Source organism: Centroberyx gerrardi, chromosome 9 (genome assembly GCF_048128805.1).
Source record: "Centroberyx gerrardi isolate f3 chromosome 9, fCenGer3.hap1.cur.20231027, whole genome shotgun sequence".
NCBI lineage: Eukaryota > Metazoa > Chordata > Actinopteri > Beryciformes > Berycidae > Centroberyx > Centroberyx gerrardi.
Window position 1 is genome coordinate 26,949,598 of NC_136005.1, and position 20,849 is coordinate 26,970,446.

Sequence of the window (20,849 nt, forward strand, 5' to 3'; positions counted from 1 at the left end):
ATGTTAAGCACTGGACCCAAGAATATTTTATTTATTCATTTATTTTCCCTTTATTTAAGCAGGAAGTCTCAGTGAGATCAAGATCTCTTTTTCAAGAGAGACCTGTTAACAAACAACCGTACAGATATAAAAAAGACATACAAGTTCATTCATACATTGCCACACACCAAACAAAGACAAATCAGTGGAAACAGTTACAGTCAATGTTAGGAAAATCACGGTTTAAGAATTTTAACTTTTCTAAAGAAACGAGGGATTCTAATTTCAATGGGCCTCATTCACGAAACGTGCGTACGATCAGATTTGATCTTAAAGTGTACTTACGAACGTTTCCACGAACATTTCGGCATGTTGTGTTTGGAAACATGCGTGGGGGCATTACGCATAAAGTGGTTTCTACTTAGAATGCCTTATTCTTTAAGAGAAATCTATTCAAGTCGAGATGAAATGAAAAATGCCTTTTTAACCCTTTTAGATCACATCCCCGGTCATATTGTGCACCTATTTAACAATATATGCCAAAAAAAAATACAAAAAAACAATTTCTTTGTATTCTTATATCAAAATTCAATCATGTTTTCTTCCTGTAAAACAAAATATGCCGTGTGCTTACGTAAGCATGCCTCAATAATATCATGACATCCACCCATCAATCAATCTTCAACTTTTAGCGCACAGAGCTAAGATTCATTAGTTAGCTAGCTAGCAACAGCATGGTACTTCGGTGTGTCTTCGGGTGTTATGACACGCCCACTTTTCAACGTTCAAATCAAATTCCTCCCAACGTTACGTCCCACCTGTCTTTCCTGTTTCACTCAGAAATACGTCACGATACGGAAGTTAGATACTCTCGAAATGCCGTTTCATCTCGACTTTAAAGCAGTCCCAGACCTCATTATCAACAACAAAATGTGTTTCAGGCCATTTGTAAGCCTAGTGATAATAACCATATTAACAAAGCTATAGGCCGATATGAACAAATTCATAGGCAATTCTATTCAATTGGAAACATGAGTGATTAAAGTGAATAATTAGTATCGTATATATATTATCATACATATATTATTATATTATTTATTGATCAATAAAGTTCTATCTTATCTTACCACAGGAGCGATAGATGTGCGCATCAAAGCACCATGTCCAAACGCATTTCCCTATTTAAATCGCAAACAATAACACACCATAAACATTCAATTAGTTTGTGACGCCAACCTAAACCTCCTACATGTGGTTTTCCCTGTCCAGGAGGGAGCCACTACTTGTTGGTGCTGCAGAACAGCAGTGAGGTTGTGCGTCTTGACCAGGTGCTGCTGGAGACGCATTAAATTAAATTAACCAGTCTCAAGACTAACTAGTTTGTCTCTAGGTGATAGAGGTTATGCATTGACCACATTGCTAATGACACACCTGATAAACCCTCAGACCCCTCAGCAGAGATCATATAATTATCATACGGCCACTCGCTCCGCCACAGAGCGCAGCATGCTGAGCTGGAAGGCTGTGATGAGTTTGGACACCGCAGGAAGAAAGCTCCTGTCAACAACGGCTACAGTCAAAACCAACAATATTATTATAAAGCCTAAAGTCTGAGCTTACCATCAGATGGAGATGCTGCGTGAATCAAACCAGTGTCCAACTCCGCTGATGACTGGACACCTGACAGCACAGTCTCCATATTATTCCCCCAATCCTTTGCAGCGCCCTGCTGTCCGCCTGGAGCTAATAAACTGCATCTATTACTGTGGCCGACGCTTTTTAGATTCTAACTGTAGGCCTAAGTCAAACTGTTTCTTTTTCATTGAATTCAAGGTGTGTTTCTGATGTTGCAGCATTTACAGCATCAGTAATTTCTTGCCATGTTTTTTTTTCTCAGTTGCTGTCACTCCACCGCTTACACTTTTAAAAAGTATATATATTTTTTTCTCTCACTCCCGACAACACTATTTCAGAGTTTGAATTTTTCTTCTTGGGTCTGTTTGCCATTCTCCACCACTTCAGTAATGCTTTACATTTGCCCACGACCCTTCAGACAGCAGGCCTTTTATGGAGTTGCCAGGGCGTCTACCTATGCTAATCAGCATCAACAGGCACGCGCATCCAATTAAGGAACAAGTGGCATTCATCATCAGATACACCTGGAATACGCAAAAATCGAGACTCTGCTCATGCTTCATGAATCGCACGTTGGTTTTGCGTAGGCATGTTTCTTAAGAACAAAAGTAAGAACAATTTAAGAAAAGTTTCGTGAATGAGGCCCATTGACCTTTGCAAATCATTCCATTTGTAAGGCGCATAGTATTGAAAACCATTTTTGCCAAGCTCTGTACATGTGGAATATCTAAAATTAGGTAATCCTGAGGATTTAATCTGGATTTAATTGTTATTAAAAGACTTTAGAAGAGAGAAGAGAGGTAATGGGGTAATTTTCCTAGCAGAGCCTTATAAATGAACAAAATACAATGCATGTCCCTTCTTTTTGTCAAAGAAGACCATCCCACTTTTAACTTTCAGCCTGCATGAGAGATATTCTACATGGGTCTTAAAGGATAGTTTAGTCAGCCAAATTCTTAAGTATTTATAAGAATCTACAATTTCAATTTGGGTCCTATTTAAAGTGTGAATACCAATATTAGGTAAAATGCTATTCACAGAGTGAGACCTTGAAAAAAACATACATTTAGTTTTATCAGAGTTTAGGGCAAGTGAGTGATTGATTGACGATATTTGAAAAGTATCAAAGGCAGACTGCAAGTTCGAGATAGCTAGGTCAGGTGAGGAGCCAGATGCATACAAGATTGTGTCGTCAGCATAAAAATGGACATTGCAGCATGGTGTTGGAAGGATTATATTATTTATATAAATTGTGAAAAGAAGTGGGTCAAGAACAGACCCTTGTGGGACTCCTTTACTCATTTCAAGTGAGTTTGATCTAACGCCATCGGCAACAATAACATGAGTTCTCCCAGAAAGCAGAAAACCAGTTAAGAGAAACATCAAATCCAATAAAATGCTATGATCCACGGTGTCAAATGCCTTCGATAAATTGACAGAGAGTGCGGCACAATGTTGTTTTTTATCCGGAGAGTTGACAGTATCATCTGTGACTAGAGTTGAAGCTGTTACCGTGCTGTGACCAGGTCTAAACCCTGATTGCTGTGACTGTAAAATGCTATACCTGCCCCAAAAGGCTCTTACTTGTGCATTAACTAATGATTCTAAAATTTGGGCAAGACAGGAAAGCTTGGAAATAGGACGATAATTGCTTTGACCACCGGTATTGCCACCTTTATGCAGGGGAAAAACCTGTGCGGCTTTCCAAGCCTTGGGGGTGCTGCCTGAGATAAATGTTTGATTAAAAATGTGAGCAAGCAGTGTGCGAGTGGCAATTAAAGGAGCACTAAGACGCAGAAGACAAGGATCAAGGTTGTCCTCTCATGACGAATTCTTAACATTTAAATTAATTAATGCATTTGTTAGTGATAAGACCATGTTCACAGTTCATTTGGGAAGGGGATTTGTTTTTCAAAGAATTCACATTCTTCCAAAAAGCTAGATGCATTTGTGTTGAGAGGGGACAAGTAGGCTAATAGCCAGATTTTGCTTTTCTTATGAGGCTAATGCACTGGTTTCTCACTTGTCTAAAGCTCTGCCAGTCAGCCGGAGAGCCTGTAGTTCTAGCTCTGGACCATTTCTTGTCTCTGATATGAATAGCAGCAGAGATTTCTGGAGATTCCAAAGTTCTTATAAGGGGCATGCTTATCAGCAATAGAATAAATAAAAACATTAGAGAAGTGATCTAGGGCCAAGTCAGGATCAGGAATAGAACAGATTCTTCCTGAATCAGAATAGTACAAGTCAAGCAGACCTTGCTCCACAAATTGTTTAAAATTCCTTTTTGTGATGATACCAATATGGTTTGTTAAAGACTAGGAAGCTGAGTCATGTTATCTACACAGGACACATTGATCAGTTGGCCTTATTAAATCAGAGAGGAAGAGAGACCGTTATGTAAGCAGTGCTCGTCAGTGTTGTTGAATTGGCTGTGTGGAGGAAGGGAAGGAGGGATCAGAACACAGAATGAATGGAGAAGTGCAGTGAGTGAAATCCTCTTCCTTTTGCCAATTAGTCGTCAGCCCGACGTAGAAGCTGCAGAAATAAGGTCGGACATTTTGGCTGAAAATTGCTAAAGAGAGAGATGGAGAGATGCACAAGTGTGGAAAAGCTCTGGATCCTGTACTTGTGCAGAGATGGGCAAAATGTGGAGAAATATTATTTATTAATGTAAAATCAGCTCACTATTTCCCACAGCATTCAAACTGTGTCTACACATTCAAGTCAACACTTATCTCGTATTGGAAGTCTCTTATGCTGTGTTCGGTGAGCAGGCAAATATGATTTGGTTTTTCAAATCTGATGTTTAAGGCAGACTGTCCACATTGTAATTTACAAGTGACCATATCTGATTTGTGTGTTTAGACAGTATTATCATTTGCTGTCATTACAACATTGGTTGTCATAGTAATGACATGGGCGTGCAACTGTTAGCAACATGCTAGTAACGTGGAAGTTTCGCCATTGCTTATTCAGTTTTAGGGATGGGACGATATGGCACAATATAAAAATGTGGTAATACTGGGGGGGGACACTTGAAATCCAATTGGAGTGAGTAGAATTTTCATGGATGCCAATCGACTTGCATTTCAAACCACCTACAGATGTGGTTTCAGTCTCATCTGATTGGATTCCATTTGATGTTTTGCTGTTCAGACTTGAGAAAAAGTATCCGTCTTGTATCGGATATGTAGCCTAATAAAATCAGATCTGAGCTGCCTGTCAACATAATTTTAGTCGCTATGCTATAAAGCCACTATGCTATATAGCCTACAGTAAGTCACCATTAGTTTGGATGCACAGCTGACCTTTGGCCTGACATTGTCAGTCAGTTACCTACAGGCTCTGTCTGTGACTGATAGCAGCCGCCTTTGACCCACTTCTGATAGTTTGGTGGAAACCTTAGCCGAGTAGACTATTTTTGCAAGCGGTCTTGGTTTCACACTTGTCAACATCCAGTTACATCAGCCAGTCACTGTTGTCCACCTCCGATATGTTGGAGGTGAGGATAGGCTCTTCCTCAACAGCTTCAGAGGTGTCAATCTGTGAACCTGCACAGAAACCTGCCTCACCTGCCTTAAGAAGCTGCTAACCCACCATAAAGAAATGTATTAGTATAGCTTTCAATGGAGAGTGTTAGTGTCCCATGATGCTCTAAATGCTGTTTCAGATGCTTTTTCACCTTGACTAGAATACAATTTTGAATCCTTTTTGATTTTTCTAACTTGTTGGCATTAAAATGGTAAAATTTGAAGACATTGAATAATGGCACAAAATATCAGCTGGGTTGTAAAGATTACATGACAGTATTGTCTTTTTACACACACACACACACACACACACACACACACACACACACACACACACAGTTGACAGCAGTCACATGGTGTGTATGGTGACCCCAGGGGTCAAGTTCAACGTTGTGAAGAATGCCTCTGTGCTCAGTGGCCCTCCCCCTCCTTTAACCACAAGGCTTTGAAGTTTACAAGCCTGCAGATCAGGCTGCAGAAGGACCAGCACTGTGTGTGCAACCGGATACTAACCTACTACATACTAATCAGTATGAACTGCATACTATACGCTGAAGTGATGATTCAATATATGATTACCAGCAAACGTTCAGATTGCAGTATACTCAAACAGTACGTCACATGACCTGGCCACACTATAAAACAACACGGATGGAAATCACAATGAGTCTACTTCTCTCCATTAACATATAATTTATAATTTTATGTTATTCTTAATTCTATAAGCCATTGTTATTTTGGCTATATTAACCTACATTATAAGTATCAGCAGTTAATACATTTGGTAGCCTATATCATTGCTGTCAGTTCCTGGTTTAGTTTTTTTTTTTTTTAGATTTAGTGACTTTATTTCTCAAAACCTAATGACAAATCTAGCTGCTTTTTTTTAGACGTAGAAATTTCAGGGGGTCTGCAGGTTCTGAAAAAATCTTGAAAAATCTGAAAATAATTCTGCACACTGCAAGTAAAAGGCTAGGACAAAAACCTTTCTTTAGTTCAGAAAAACAAATTTATTGCATAAGTGCTCAACTTAAAAGTGCATGTGAAAAAACTATATATACAAAACAACTAAGGAGCAAACAAGCTCAATGAGCACTGATGATCAGTACTGATGATCAGTGCTCTTTTAGAGCTCGTTAGAGCTGAAGCTTCGGCTTCAGCTCTAACTTGCAGTGTGCAGAATTATTTTCAGATTTTTGATTTTGATTTTGATTCTTGCAGCTGCGTTACAATTGACCTTCATCTGAGTGCAACCAGCATCTTAAAAAAATCTAAAAATGTCTTTAACTTGATTAGCTACATTCAAGGCCACAAAATTCAAGTCCCTGAATCCTGTTTAATACAGCCTTCAAAGGAAAATTCCTATATATCATTATATATCACCAGTCTTTGTTGTTCAGTATATTCCAGGAGTTATTTTGTGAAGTATTGTAATGTGTATTGCCCTCCACCTGCCTCATATACTTCTACTTTAGTTAGTCACTTCCCACGTTTCCCAGAATGGCTTTCAACATCCGTCAGAGAACTTGCCCGGTCATGCAGTACTCTGGCGAAAATGGTCTCATAGTTCATTCCAACTGGCATTCAAAAGGTCTTGAAAAGTCTTAGATTAAACTTTATGAAACTGGCAGAGTTGATGCCGCTATCGTACAAATCAACATATTATGTCATCTGGCCCTCATGAGGAGAAATAAAGAGCCATTTTAAACCAGGAAAGACCCAGGTCCTTGAAAGGTTCGACTCAAACATGGGAAATATTTTAAGTCATCTTTCATAACCCCTCATAACTCAATACAGGCCTGTTTACTAATGTGTAGCTGTATCACTATTTGTATCAAAATCCGAGACTTTAAATCCCAAAAAATAAATATGCATAGGGTAGTTTGCACATGAGGTTCAAAATATCTTGGCTCATTCACTTCTAACCCACCCCTTGGCAAGCCTTCAGTGACTTTCATTTGATTTTGTATTTTACAAGGCAGGGTGTCCTAGGAGGCCTCTCTCTGACGAGGCTTAGCTTGTGTACTTTATGAGAGACAGAAAGCCGAGGTCTATTTAGCTCCAGCTAAATGTCATGGGATCGTTGCACTGCGCTGATGTATTGGGATTATTATCAGGGATAGCCGAAGCTCAGCGCTGCTTCAAAAGTCGGCGTGTTTATCTGTAATGCAGGGTTAAACCTCAAGGATCTATAGCTTTGGTTGGGCTTGTTTCATAGAGCCTTGGGTCGGCCCGTATTAAAAGAAGACCTTGATCTGGAAAACCTTTGGTGGATTTGCGGTCTTAACATGTTCTTGTTGATGTGACCAATGTTTACGATGTGGTGTTACTATTGTTGAGTGATAAGCTTATGGTCCATAACCCTCGTTTTTTTTTTAAAACAAGGGAGCAGCGATTGTTTTGTCTTTACGGTTGTGGCTGACTCATGATCCTGGTGGTTGTGTGTGAGATGGATTACAGTGACTGTTGATGGGAATGATGGGAGATTAGTTGAGGCCTAATAACCTGTTCCGCTTTAATGCAAACCGGGTTAGTATTGAAGGAAGAGCAGAAATTAGAATGGGGGAAGGTTATTGGTGTATTTTTTCACGTCTTTGCTGAAGACATTGTTTAAACATTCACAGTGTAGGATGGAAAAACTATGTGAGCCTCCAGGATAATGACTTCAATGAAAGGGGCTAATTGGAGTCAGGTAATCCAATCAATGTGATGACATTCAGATATGGGTTGGAGGTGCCCTGCTCTATTAAAACCCCACAAAGTCAATGGTTACCAACAGTCTGCTCTTCACAATAGAGATCTGTTTAAATGAAACATGCCCTGATCAAAAATGATTTCACAGGACCTCAGAAGAAGAGTTGTTGAAGCTCATATGAAGCTGAAAAGGGCCACTAAAGCATCTCTAAAGACTTGGGCCTCCATCAATCAACAGCCAGGCAGATAGTGCACAAATAGAGGAAATTCAGTAGTATTATGTAGTATGTAGAAGTATGCAAAGATCACCGCAAGAGCACAGTACAAATCTTGTGACAAAGAACTTTAGGGTAACGGCTAAAGATCTGCAGGAATCTCTTGCACTTGCTAATGTCTGTTTTCATGGGAGGACACCACAGAGACATGAAAAAAGTTTGATTGTATATGTGTTAGGCTATTTGTTTATTCTAGGGCTGACCCGAATGCTTCGAAGCTTCGAAGCTTCTACCGTTGCCATGGTAATCGACGTCCAAATCAGTATTTGCGTTTGGTTTTTTTGTTTTTTTTTAATTCATTGGACGAAAAGTTACGTTTCCATCCTGCACATCTCTGTACATGCGTACGGAAACGCACTGTATCCGGACATGTCTGGCGACGTGCCAGGAGATATTCGGGCCACCACACATCCGTAATTCCCCGAGAACGCACAACTTTTGTGTACCGGAGATTTCTGTCACTGTACATGCCTCGTTAAATGTCAGCTCACTCCGTATACTGTTGCAAATTACCAGATATCACTGTACACTCACCGGGAATCTCCGTGCACCTGCACACATGGTCCAAACACGTCCGGAAAAGTCAGTTTTCCACCTTAACACACGTCCAAACACGTCCGGAAAAGGCCGATTATCTCCGCCCACATCAATGCATATTTGCCAGAAAAGTCCGTGGAACACAGGGCTTTCCTATGCTGAATTTTGTGCAAATTTTAACTTGCACACTCTCAAAAAATGGTCGCATATGCAACCATTTTGGTCGCAGTCTGGAGCCCTGTAAATTTGTTTGACTTTTTCCCTTTGTTACATTTTATTATAATAGCCCTATTTATGAAATCATTCTATAAAGTGATGGTAAAATTGATGTAAATAGACATTTTTAGGCAAATATTTGGACATGTATTCATAAATACAGGATTACACACACACACACACACATACACGCAGCGTTCCTCAAACACAGCTCTATTCCCCATTAATGTTGCCACAATATTCAAAGATTTTTCTGTTTTCAAATTCAAAATAACTGTTTCAGTATTTCTACAACATATTCTTTAGAAACTCTTTTTTTGTGCTTTTTTATCCCGCAAACATGTCCTTATGTCTGTACAAACATGCAGAAATTTGTTTCCGCAGCAAATGTACTGTGGCCTTTACCCACAGAATCAATGGCAGTAGCCTAATGAATAGAGGATCTAGAAATGAGTGAATGTTATGTGTGTGCACCCCCCCCTACAACTACTCCCCCAGGCTGCTGCTGTAAATAACAATATGTTGTTGTTCAACTTGCCCGGTTAAAGGGCCAATGATGAAGTGAGAACCGAAAACACGGGTCACCGTTTCATATTTCATGTTTTATCAAATAAATAGCGATCTCGACAGCCTCGCGGTTCCCACAAATCTCATTCCCGCGAAGCCAAGGCCTCGTCCTCTAACAAGCCCTCTCTGACCTTGAACACTTCCAGGGTTTCTCTGTCCACACCCAGGCTAGTCTGGCCTTGTCCGCTGTAACACTATCTCCCCTCATTCTGCGAGCCTCTGCTACAGCCTGGAGATTTTCACCGACAGCATAGGGGGAGGGAGGGAAGAAGAGAAGAGAGGGAAGGACAGAAGAAGTGAGGGAAAGAGGCAGAGGAGGAGGGAATCGAGACTTGGGGAAATAAGAGGGAGAGAAGCAGCGAGCTGGGAGGTAGAACAGGGGAAAACAGTTCTTCACCCCAGCGCAGCGTTTCCCAGCCTCAGGACTTTTCCTTTAAACGGCCAGCTAACACCAGTCAGCTGGCTGCAAGTATAATTATAACGGGGCTTCCCACGAAAGAAAAGCACATGACCAAGGCCATGCATGGGACTGAATGAGCTGAAAACACTGTCCAAATTGTCTTTTACGAGACTTGTCTTTAACCCTCCAGAACAACACCCACAACTTCCTCAAATTTTGCTTGGAATTGTCAGTAATTTCATTACTTTGAAAGTCAAGATATCAAATTCCCAAATGTAAACACTTGCCGACTCTGAGATGAAGCCTCTGTTTGGATTATTGAGACACAATTAGAAGAACCTTGTACATAAAAATGGAACTATACAGTATGTTTCTAACAAAGTGAAATTCAGCTCAGTCAGCTGGTTGAGACGGTTTATCCCTCTATACCTAAACACTCAGAAACTACACTACTTTCTACATATCATGTCTATTCTTTTATGTGCTGAATCTAATTAGTGAAAGTAGGTTAAGCTTCTATTACTGCGAAAATTTCACTTCAATTATGAATCTTGGCTTTTTCACACAACTCCCACAATCCCACTGTATTTAAAAGAACTATACATCATTGCCACAAATGCACTGAAGGTGTATACAGTTGCACTTGTTACTTATGAATTTGCCTATTTTCAAGCTACAATTAATTGCTACTACTAAGTAACTTTGCAAACCCAATCCGGCAACTGCAGTCATGGCTTTATAGCTGGCTAGCATCCAAATTTACTATGTCAACAATGTCAGAAGAAACGTCCCACCTCCTATGTTTGGATATAACATTGGATACCTCCACCAAAATGTCAGACACCTTTATCACAATTTACGGCCATATTTGACATTCATTTCGGTGGTATTTTCACATTACCTGTGTGTTTAGAAATAATTTTTCAGTGAAATTGATTATTTGAGGCTTGCAACAGTAAGGTAAAAGGTAGGATTTGCTTGTCTAAATCCCATGTTACTCATTCCGCTCTGTTGTCATCCACGCTAAGGTTTGCAGATTTGCTGTGATCTCCATCGTTGTTTTTCACGACTGTAGCGCTGGTGTGTTGTCTTGATTTCATTAAGCTACACCTAGAATTTTGAGTCTGACCTTTTAGTGGGTGTTATTTTTGTGAGCAATTCATTTTTCATTCAAAGAAGAGCGGATAGATGGCTTCTATTGGGTTTTGGTGTGTAGAGGCATTTGTTGAGGGTGCTCTCTGGTTTGGGATTGTTGCTTAATGAAAAGAGTTCCAAGACACTCTTCAACCAAAAAATGAAAAAGACTTTATTTGAAGGTTAGTTTTAAAAGAACAGATCAAAACCGACTCCCATGCTTTTCTGCCATGCTGCGTCCTTCACCAGGGAGTAGCACACCAAACTGCATGAAGAACAAGATTCATGATCAATGCGGTTTTCATGCTGAAATAAGCTTAAGAAGCGTTCCAGTAATATACAGTACAGCCACTCTGGGGTATAGAGGGTTTTTAAGTAGGAGAGACACAACAGTTCATTGATGTCAGAAGTCTTTTGAAGTGTAGGTTGATTAAGTTGACCGTGGATGTAATTATTCAGTTTCTTTGGACTGCCTAGACTTTACACTGAAATTGAGATCTATAAGGATGTGTGTAACACCTACTGGGTATCAGCTGAAGACTGCTGAATAAGCGGCCGGCCCATAGCGTTTTTTAAAACCTTTGTCTCAAAAAAAGAAATGGTAAAACATATGAGTTAAATGGGCCTTGCTCCAGATTGTAATAACAAAACCACGTCATGGGAAATGGCTTGTGGATGAAATAAAAGGTCCGATCCAACTTACCAGCATTTGGCTGTAGGCTGGTGTTACCTTCTCACCCTGCTGAACAGGCTCTAACATTGTTATTGTGTTTCCCCTACATTAATTTAGTAGCAGTGTCAGTCTTTGTTCTATTTATTTTTAGAAGCATATGCTGCTAAAATTGTACCACTGCATAACCCTGCTGAGTCCTCAAACTTGAACGTTCTTGCCATTGTTTAAAAAATGGACAATCTTCACCTAGTCTTATTTGCCCATCTAGAAAACAATCAAATAAAGGGCCAACGATTAAAATCTGTTCTTGAATCACAACATTAGAATCCAAATACGAAGTGCTTTGTAAGAGCAAGCACAACTGAAACTGGTAATGGGACGATAACTTGATCCCGGACCAAAATCCCCCTTTTCCCCCACTTCTACAAAATATTATAGGGACATGTTGGCAGAGAACATACTTTAACGGTGTGTTGTTGTCTCCCTCTGTCCCCAGACTGAAGAGCTGAACCATTGTTAAGACTTGTGAATGAGTGTCAGTCACATGGTAAGACCATTCAGTCCCCATGCGCTGCTGGCTGCGGCTTTGGGCTGCAGCTCTGCATTGAATGCTATACTAATGAAATTCTTTGAGGTGGGTTAGCAGCTCCTTAAGGCTGTTGAGTTAAATCATATGCATCATATCGTCAAGGGACAATAAACGGTGATAATTTGTATTAAAACGCCAATATTGGCCTGATTTATCGGCCTAACCCTATTGAAACTGTCAGGCATCTTTTTTTTACTTTCAGCCTGAGAGGATAAGGTCAAAAGGTGCAAAATGGACAAGGTTCTGCGTAATTGTGAACAAATGCAATCTTCTCTTGCAATCTCTTTTTGGCAGTCTTCTTGGGAAAATGTTGCAATTAAAAGAATCCAAATATAAAAAAATACCCTACGATGCATTTTGGGTCATGTGTGTTTAGCACTATACCAACATAAACTGCTATGTATATTGAGTTTCACTCATCCAAACATTCAGGGGTGAAATGTTTGGTGAAAGCAAACCCCTCTGTTCCCTTTGGGTTTACCTTGAGAATGTGGGTCTGTAATTAGGATCATTATAGTTTACAGGTCTGTTTACATGTCCTCCATAGACAATCACCGTAGAAACTCCACCAAACATTTTTGTCTTGTTTGGATGCACTTTGGCTAAATGACATATTCTAGCCAGTTTGAGATTACATGATATGAGTTTAGGTTTTGGACACAACAATCCTGTTTTGTCTCTATAGGATATTTCCTGCCAGTTTAAAAGTAGGCTTGGGCGATATCCAAAATCTAATATCACGATACTGCCCCGCCAAAACATTGCGATATACAATATTATCGCGGGGGGGGGGGTCGTTATTCATGAAATATCGCGATATTTCGTGAATATCGTGATATTTCATGAATGATATGATATTCGATCGTATCAATAATATTGAATATTGTAAGCCTATTTAAAAGTCTATTCCTCACCCTTCTGCCTTCTTTTGCGGTGCAGGTGCTGAGCCTCTGGGACAAGGCCCCGACTGAACATACCGGCGGTGAAAACAGACTTACAACTGTGGTGAGTGAGCTACATACCAGGCTTTTACCATCAGTCCACCCACCTTTTATTTTCTGACCCCGTAATTGAAAATCTAAAATATCTCAGAACTGTCCGTATACGCAACGTATTCTGGATTTTGTGTATTTTTCTCATGATTTGCTGTGTGGGTTTCAGTGGCTTGGTGTTTGTTAGTAAAGGTTGCTGTTCACTCTGACAGTCCTCAACACCTCCTTCCCTGGTGCAAAACCCACGCTGTTGGTGATGTTACCACCAAGTCTCTCTACTGGGAAAACGTTGAAATACTTGAATTTTTAATTGCTTGCGTCATGTGTCATTGGTGATTGGTTCATTTGTTGCATTTATTGAACAGTTGCTGAAATAGGACTATCCATCTCAATCAAATGACAGGGGTTCCACTGGTCGTGGATTTTCTGGAATATGAAGTCTGAGAGGCGTATTCCAGACAGGGAAAGTCAGGGAATATTAGGGAATTTTACAAATGGGTCACTTTACAGGGATATACCAGAATGTATTTTATTTCACACATTTATTGCATTAGATGATGGTTTTCAACCCAACTGTAGTGGAAACTAAACTGCTCAGCCCTGAAGAGTTTTCCTGAGCTGAATAACAACATGAACAAACAAGGGAGGAAGACATTTTTTAGGTTATGGAAGTACTCAGACTTAGTTATGAAAAGTGATGGAAAAGTTATGGAACGGAATTGTGGAATGAGAACACTGCAACGGTCCTGCCTGTCACTAGTAAAGATTGCACGCATGGCAGTTTTTCTCACCAACTGACATTTGCTTAGTCAAAAAATCATGATGATGATGTCCTTTTGACTGAAAATTCACTCAATTCAAATGATTATGCTTGGTAGGACAGCCATACACCTTTTATGCTTTGGAGTCCTTCACACCAAATTGTTCAAGGTGCTACTGGCACCATTTTTAAACAAATACTTCATTGTGATACCGTGGTATAATTAATGGTGGATAATAATGGTGAAGATGATTAGTAGCCTATGTGTCGTGGCAGTAGTATTGTTAGTGCTAGAGTTTCTCAAAATTCAGACTATATTTCTCATAAACCCCTTTGCTTCCTGTTCCCCCTCCCCCTCCCTGGTGTCTTTGGTTTTACTGAAGAGGATATATAATACAAATGTCTCAAAATGAATTTGGTAATAATTTTACTGATGTTAAAATGCTACACATAATACTTTTTTAAATTATTATTTCATGTATTTTTATCTAATTAGTTTGTATACAGTGAAGAGTGACAGTAAAGAGACAGGGTGACTTGATGAGCGTTATGAGTTTGAATTGAACCCCAAATGCCCTGATTGCATGGCATGCGGCTGTATCAGTGAAACCACAAGGACACCCGAGGCAAACAGTTTACTTTCTGTTGCTCACTTGGTGCTCTGGCCTAGTCATGATGCGTTGCTGTGACAGCCATGCTACTACTTTCCCCCCTGTTGGCAACTAGCTGTGTTAATGTCAGGTTGGCTTCGTTGGAAGCTTTTGTTTTCCTCATTGTAGAGCTTTGTTGTCAACCCTCAGCTCTGCTTGTTTATTTCATCTACGATGTTGTAACTTAGCATTGTAGTCTTTAGTCAACCAATTTCACTGTGTTTATGTTATTAGCCCACATGTGGCTTACTTATCTTCACCAATACTGGTGGTTATATGAATTACAGCATAGCATCTCCCCTAGCACAAGGTTATAGAGGCAGTGGAGGCTTACAAGCAGCTCGTAGGATTAAATCACAGTATAAACTGTCAAAACGGAGGAAGCTGCGTGTGATGGTTCATCTATTTAAGGATGCAGCATTTCCTGCTATAACAGGAAGTAGTGTGTACTTAGACTCAAGATCAAGTTTAATTGCCAGGTGAGTTGACACTTGGCGATTCGGTTCCCATCATAAAAACACCCGAGTAATACTGACAGATGAGATATTATGCAATATACATTGTTAAAATAGAGATACTGAATTTATTCTCAAGTAGGGCTGGGCAATAATTCAGTATTATTGTTTATCATCTTTCAATAGATGAAAAAAAATGTTTCATGACCCCAGCAGCAAGACAAATCATTGTTAATGCAATGGGAAATGATATAAATGACAGAACAGGATCACAGAGTTGTGGCTCTCCTGTTTCTAGATTTAGCTGATGGGTATCAAGGTCTCAGATCTAGACTGAATTGTGCAAAGTCTTTAGAAAACAGGAGTTCTGACTTTAGGGTGGATTTTTGTTGTTGCAGTCTTGTGGAAACCTTTGTTGCTCCCACAAGGCTGCCGTATGAAACGGGAGAAGAAAAGACTCTTTGTCTTAAAATGATTTGGCCCACAGTATTGATTCAGTGCAGTGATTTTGCCTAGAAAGTAGCCTGTATGCTACGCCTCTTCCAGAATGTGCCCCCGTTCTCAAAATACACCACAAATATGCCAGACACTTCACATCCAATGTGTCCTCAAGGAAGCCAGAAATTCCACACCTCCTTCAAGGGGGCTTGTCCCTGGGTAACCCTGATGCTCATGACCTTTTTAGTCTGGGAGAGAGGGCGAATGGGAGAGGAATGAAGAGACAGACAGAGAGAAAGACACAAAGACGGAGAGAGAGTGTGACAGGAACAGGAACAAATGAATGAGAGGCAGAGGCAAATGGATGATAGAAAGAGTGATTAGATTTGCCACTCTGCTGCATTTTCTTTCATCTTGCCGCTTTTTTGGTCCCCATCTCTGGCAGAGATACAGAATGAAACTCTCTGGATCTTAATCACAGCTTGGCAATAAAGTAATCTTTTTTTATTACGCTAAAATTTGCCGCAATAGTGATGATACGCTCTTGGGATTTAGGTTTAGTTTTCAGCATCTGTTTTTCTCAGTCTACACAGAAACTTGCAATACAAACAACCAATCAAGGCGCTTGTTGACTTAGCGGTGATAAGTGGATCTAGATCAGCAAGATGTACAAATGAGCAGGCCGGAGAAGGAAAGTGACAGTGACCAGAAGCACAGAAAGGTCACACAACCTCTATCATATGGAAATGGTTTGGCTCGAGCAATGCTCTACGAAGATGTCGACAACCTGTGTTGATCACAGCGGGAAACGCCACCAACCTGTTCCACCGTGTGAAAAGGTACCGTCCCACAGAGCACACAGAAAGTATGAGTTTGCGGTGTCATGCTAGCCTCAGTCATCCTTGAGTGCCAGCCAACCTGTTAGCGGTCCTTTGAACTCAACCTCAATCGTGTGAAATGGCTTAAAGATCCGCTGCAATGATCCAATGATTAAAGATCAGCTGCAATTTTTTTTTTTTTTTTTTTGTGATGCAAGAAAAATTTCAGACTGGATCTGACAATAAAGTATTATCATCATCATCATCATCAATGAGTTCAACTCAGTCAACAGGTCCTTTGTTAAACTATACCATGAAATTGAGAAATGCAATTCTAATTGCACTGGACCTTTTTAAGAGAAACACAAAATTGCCAACAATTCTGTGCAAACAGCTACTTTAAGATCCACATATTGATTTTTAATTTATGCGTATTACCTCCACCAAGGACATTATGTTATTGCCCCTGTTAGTTTGTTTGTCTGTCTGTCAGCAGGATATCTCAAAAACCAATGAACTGATTTTCATTGAATTTGGTGGGCAGATAGGCCGTGGGTGATAGAACAATTGATTCGATTTTGGTGGTGATCTGGGAATGCCCGCCATTAGTCGATTATAGTTTTTTAGCCATAACTATGAAAGTAACGGGGATAGAGACTCGATTCCACGTCTTAACATTTGCAGTATGTTTGCATGTTTTCAAGAAATAAATGTAACTTAAAATCTAACCGATAGGAGTGATATCTTGGGGTGTGACAGTAAGTTGGAGCATTGTTTGGCTGTTGGCGGAGGTTTTCGCTCTCTGAGTGCCCTCTAGTTTATTTTGTCTTCAGTATTCTGAAGCAGTATTTCAGGCCGAAGCAAAGTCTGGGAAAATATTTTGGTAGTATCTATGTCTCAATAAGTTGTGAAATTGCACAAAAGTATGGAAAAATATTGTTGTACTGATACTATACAACTACGTATTCTGATATTTGTCGCTGTGGAGAATAATCTTCAGAAAAAGAAATATATGGGGAGTGACATGACATAGGAAGTAGGGGAAAGACGACAATTGGCGTAAATCATACTGAACACCAATAAAAATCTTCAAATCAAATCAAAATAAATCAAGGTATGGAAAAAGGAACACCAACAGGCTGTTAGAGCTGTTTTTCAGATTAGAACTAAGCCTGATATTGCGCCTCACACCTTCTACATGACTCACAAATTCACCACAGAGAAATGAGCAGGTGAAAAAGTGAGCCGAATTGTTTTTCCTCAGTATAAATGTAGCAGCTCTATCCATCTAGCTCTGGCAGGTCATTGGGGCCAGGGTGCTTAGACGGGGTGATGGAGTTCACCACATCTTATTTTAACCCAAGTCCCTAGTCTCTTCCACACCTAACCATGGCCACCTAATCACCTCCAACTGTCAATAGAGTGGCTCATCCTGTTTGTCCGCAGCGCTAACTCCTCTTCCACAGTCTGCTGCTGCAAATGGTTTCCTAATTCTTAGGTAAGGGTGTATGGGTAAACAGCTTAATACAGAAAACCACTCAATTTAAGAATGGTGCTGGACGGCCCAAACGGAATTTAAATTTGAACAACTTTCTGCCAAAGCCAAAAAAGACTTTAATCTGTGATGCAATCAAGATATAAAACCTGGAGCTGCTCCATAGAGAATGAATGCATGGGTGTCAATTGGGTGTGACAAGGTGTGACACTTGCCAAACCTTAGGCTGAATGAGTGCAAATTTCATCTTTTTTTTTTATCATTATAATGGAGAGCAAAGATAAAGCAAAAATGAGCATACATTTATTTGGAAGCCAAATCTAAAAACCAATGTTCCCTCTAAGCTAATAGTTTGGTGACCTATGTCTAATAATTTATCCAATTGACCTAATAATAATATCTTGTCAGTCATTCCTACACTTTATCCCCACAAATTTATATAAGCAGGTTTGGAAATATGGGCGGCAAATGATATTAGATGCAGGCACTGTGTCATAGCTTAGGATTTCACAAAATATGCCCAAAATATCATATTCCAATATTTTCAGGCAGTATCACAATGATACTTTTTTTTGCCTGAGGTTTTCAACAGTGTAGTAACTTTCATATTTTGTTTAAGGGCAAGTATCACACTTAAGTATTGTGGCACTTTTTTTTTGGAACACTCACCTGAACATCTGATAAAACAAATAAAAACTTACAATACTCTTGCATGTTTGGTCTTCAGGTGGTAAAATAGCTTGCGGGTGTTTCCACCCCGGCAATGACAGTCACGCTACAAAGCTTGCAGGTGATAGTTTTCTGTTTTTATAACCAAACCATGTCCACATGATGGAGGGTGCTTGTGATGAATAACTGCATTTCAAATTATACTTTGGATTGTGTTAGAATGTAGCACGATTCTTACGATCTCTCTTTGATGACAGATCGTGGAGAAATTTTCACCAGTTACGATCTAAGATCGTCACATTGCCCACCCTCAGTTTCTGGCTATTACAGAGAGTCTTTCACGATCACAAATATTGATTGGACTGTGTTAGACTGTAGGAACATGTAGGACCACTGACGTTGACTGGTATTTCCCGTTAAGCCTGGACATAGCTATTGTACCCCTTATCATTAGTCCCTGTCCAATTGTACCTCTTGTACTGTATGTGAGGTCTAGTCCAACCGCGTCAAGTTCCTAGTATGTAACAGACTTGACCGGTTAAGGGGATTCTGGGATGGTGATTGGGATTCTGACTCGGGCTAGCTCTTCTAATCCGAGCCAGCACGGCAGCTAGCAGTGAGATAACCACCGCTGATTCAGTGGCCCCCGCTGACCTGCCGCATTCAGATGGACACGAGCCGCCTAGAGCAGGTTGAACCGCACGCCAGGCTAGGGTAGCTGGCTAGGCCTACACGCCGCCATCTGTCACCGGCAGACAGCTAGCCATACTGACCACAGATAGGCCATGTGAGGCAGAGCTAGGTTCGCCGTTGCAATCTGTCACTCCAAGAGACCCCCAGCCCTGTGGAGGGGGAGGGGGAACCACTGACGCAGCTTTCAGTTCAGTTCAACTCTGTCACTCCATCTTACACAACTGCACAGTGACACAAAAAGCTTTTTTCTCTGGGTCACAGTGTGCTCCAACAGGAACAAAATGGTGCAAGCACCGACGATACAAGACAAAACAGTGCAAGAAGACAGTTTAATGCAAAATTCAAGGAATATATATAGGAATAATAGTCAAATCCACTAATTAGAAGGGGTGTCCGCATACTTTTGGCCATGTAGTGTGGGTTAGAAAAGGCTTGAAAACATTAAAGATTAAACCAGACTGCTTAATTGGAAATCACAAAATTGTATAATAATTATAAATATTCTGCTATCAAAAATATAATGGTACACACTCGGGGATGTAATTAGCAGATAAAGTGAGAATAGAGGAATAGAGAATATTTTCTGTGGGTGTTTTGTGCTCTCTCGTGTCCTGCTTGTGAGGTTGAGTTTGAGGTAATGTGCAGGGGCAAACAGCAATAAATAACCCAATACATATAAATATAAATATAAATAAATTTAGATATAAATTTTCAAGATTTTCACATCTCACATTCATTTCTAATGGAGATTCCTGTATTCTCTCGCTCCAACCCAAGGATCCCCTGCTGCTTTGTGTCATTCTGATCACAGCCGTAGCCATGAGCTGATGCAGGCTGAGGGTGAACCAATGCTGGCTCATGTTCACAATGTATTTTCCCCTAGCTGTGATGATTCTGTATGAGAGCCTCTGTTTGTGATGTGTGAAACCAGGCGGAGGCAGAGGAAAAGGATGTGCTTTGCAGGGAAAGAAAATGAAAATAGTGTCTTTTGCCCTCACTTTCTCTCCTCTCTTCTCTCAGCTCCCCGCCTTTCGTTCTGCTGCCTTCTGAAAATAGACCCGAACCGTCATGTCTCAGATACAACCATTAAATAGCAATGAGCACCATTTCCACTGGCAGAGTGGTATCAGAGCAGCAGCCATCACAGCTTGGGACTCGCTTTAGTCTCTCAGACACAACAAAGCCTTCAAAGGGCATTTGTGTGAAACCTAAATGGTGGGCAACATTGTCACAGTCCTGGGCCTCGGCCTTCGTATGTGGATAACTGACTTAGCTGGATAAGTTTGTTGACAATTTGACGTAAACCTGTGATTTTCTGTTCCTCGACTTAATATTTAGTAGGGATGGGACGATGTGGGACGAATAAAAATACCTCATATAACCACCTCAATCAGAACCCATTCTGAATGAAATTTAATTCCATTTGAGAGGGCTCGTATAACCCTTTCATAACCAGTTAAAATAAAAAAAAAATAAAAAAAAAAAAATATATGTGTGTATATATATATATATATATATATATATATATATATATACAACTAATACAAATTAGTTGTAATGTGTAATCAAATAATCAACGTAAATGATGACTTGTTGCAGCCCTACTTAGAACTATTTTTGCAGAATTAATTTGGAAAAAGGATAAATAAA

The 20,849-nt window shown here is 40.1% G+C and overlaps 1 protein-coding gene across 1 annotated transcript in view; it reads left to right on the top strand.

Moving 5' to 3' along the window:
* Positions 1 to 20,849, top strand: part of tbl1xr1a (TBL1X/Y related 1a) — a 41,819-nt gene that overhangs the window by 5,095 nt on the left and 15,875 nt on the right. The window contains exon 2 of the mRNA XM_071906918.2: positions 13,169 to 13,234. The gene's annotated coding sequence lies outside the window, so the exon portion shown is untranslated. The remainder of the gene's footprint in view (positions 1 to 13,168; positions 13,235 to 20,849) is intronic.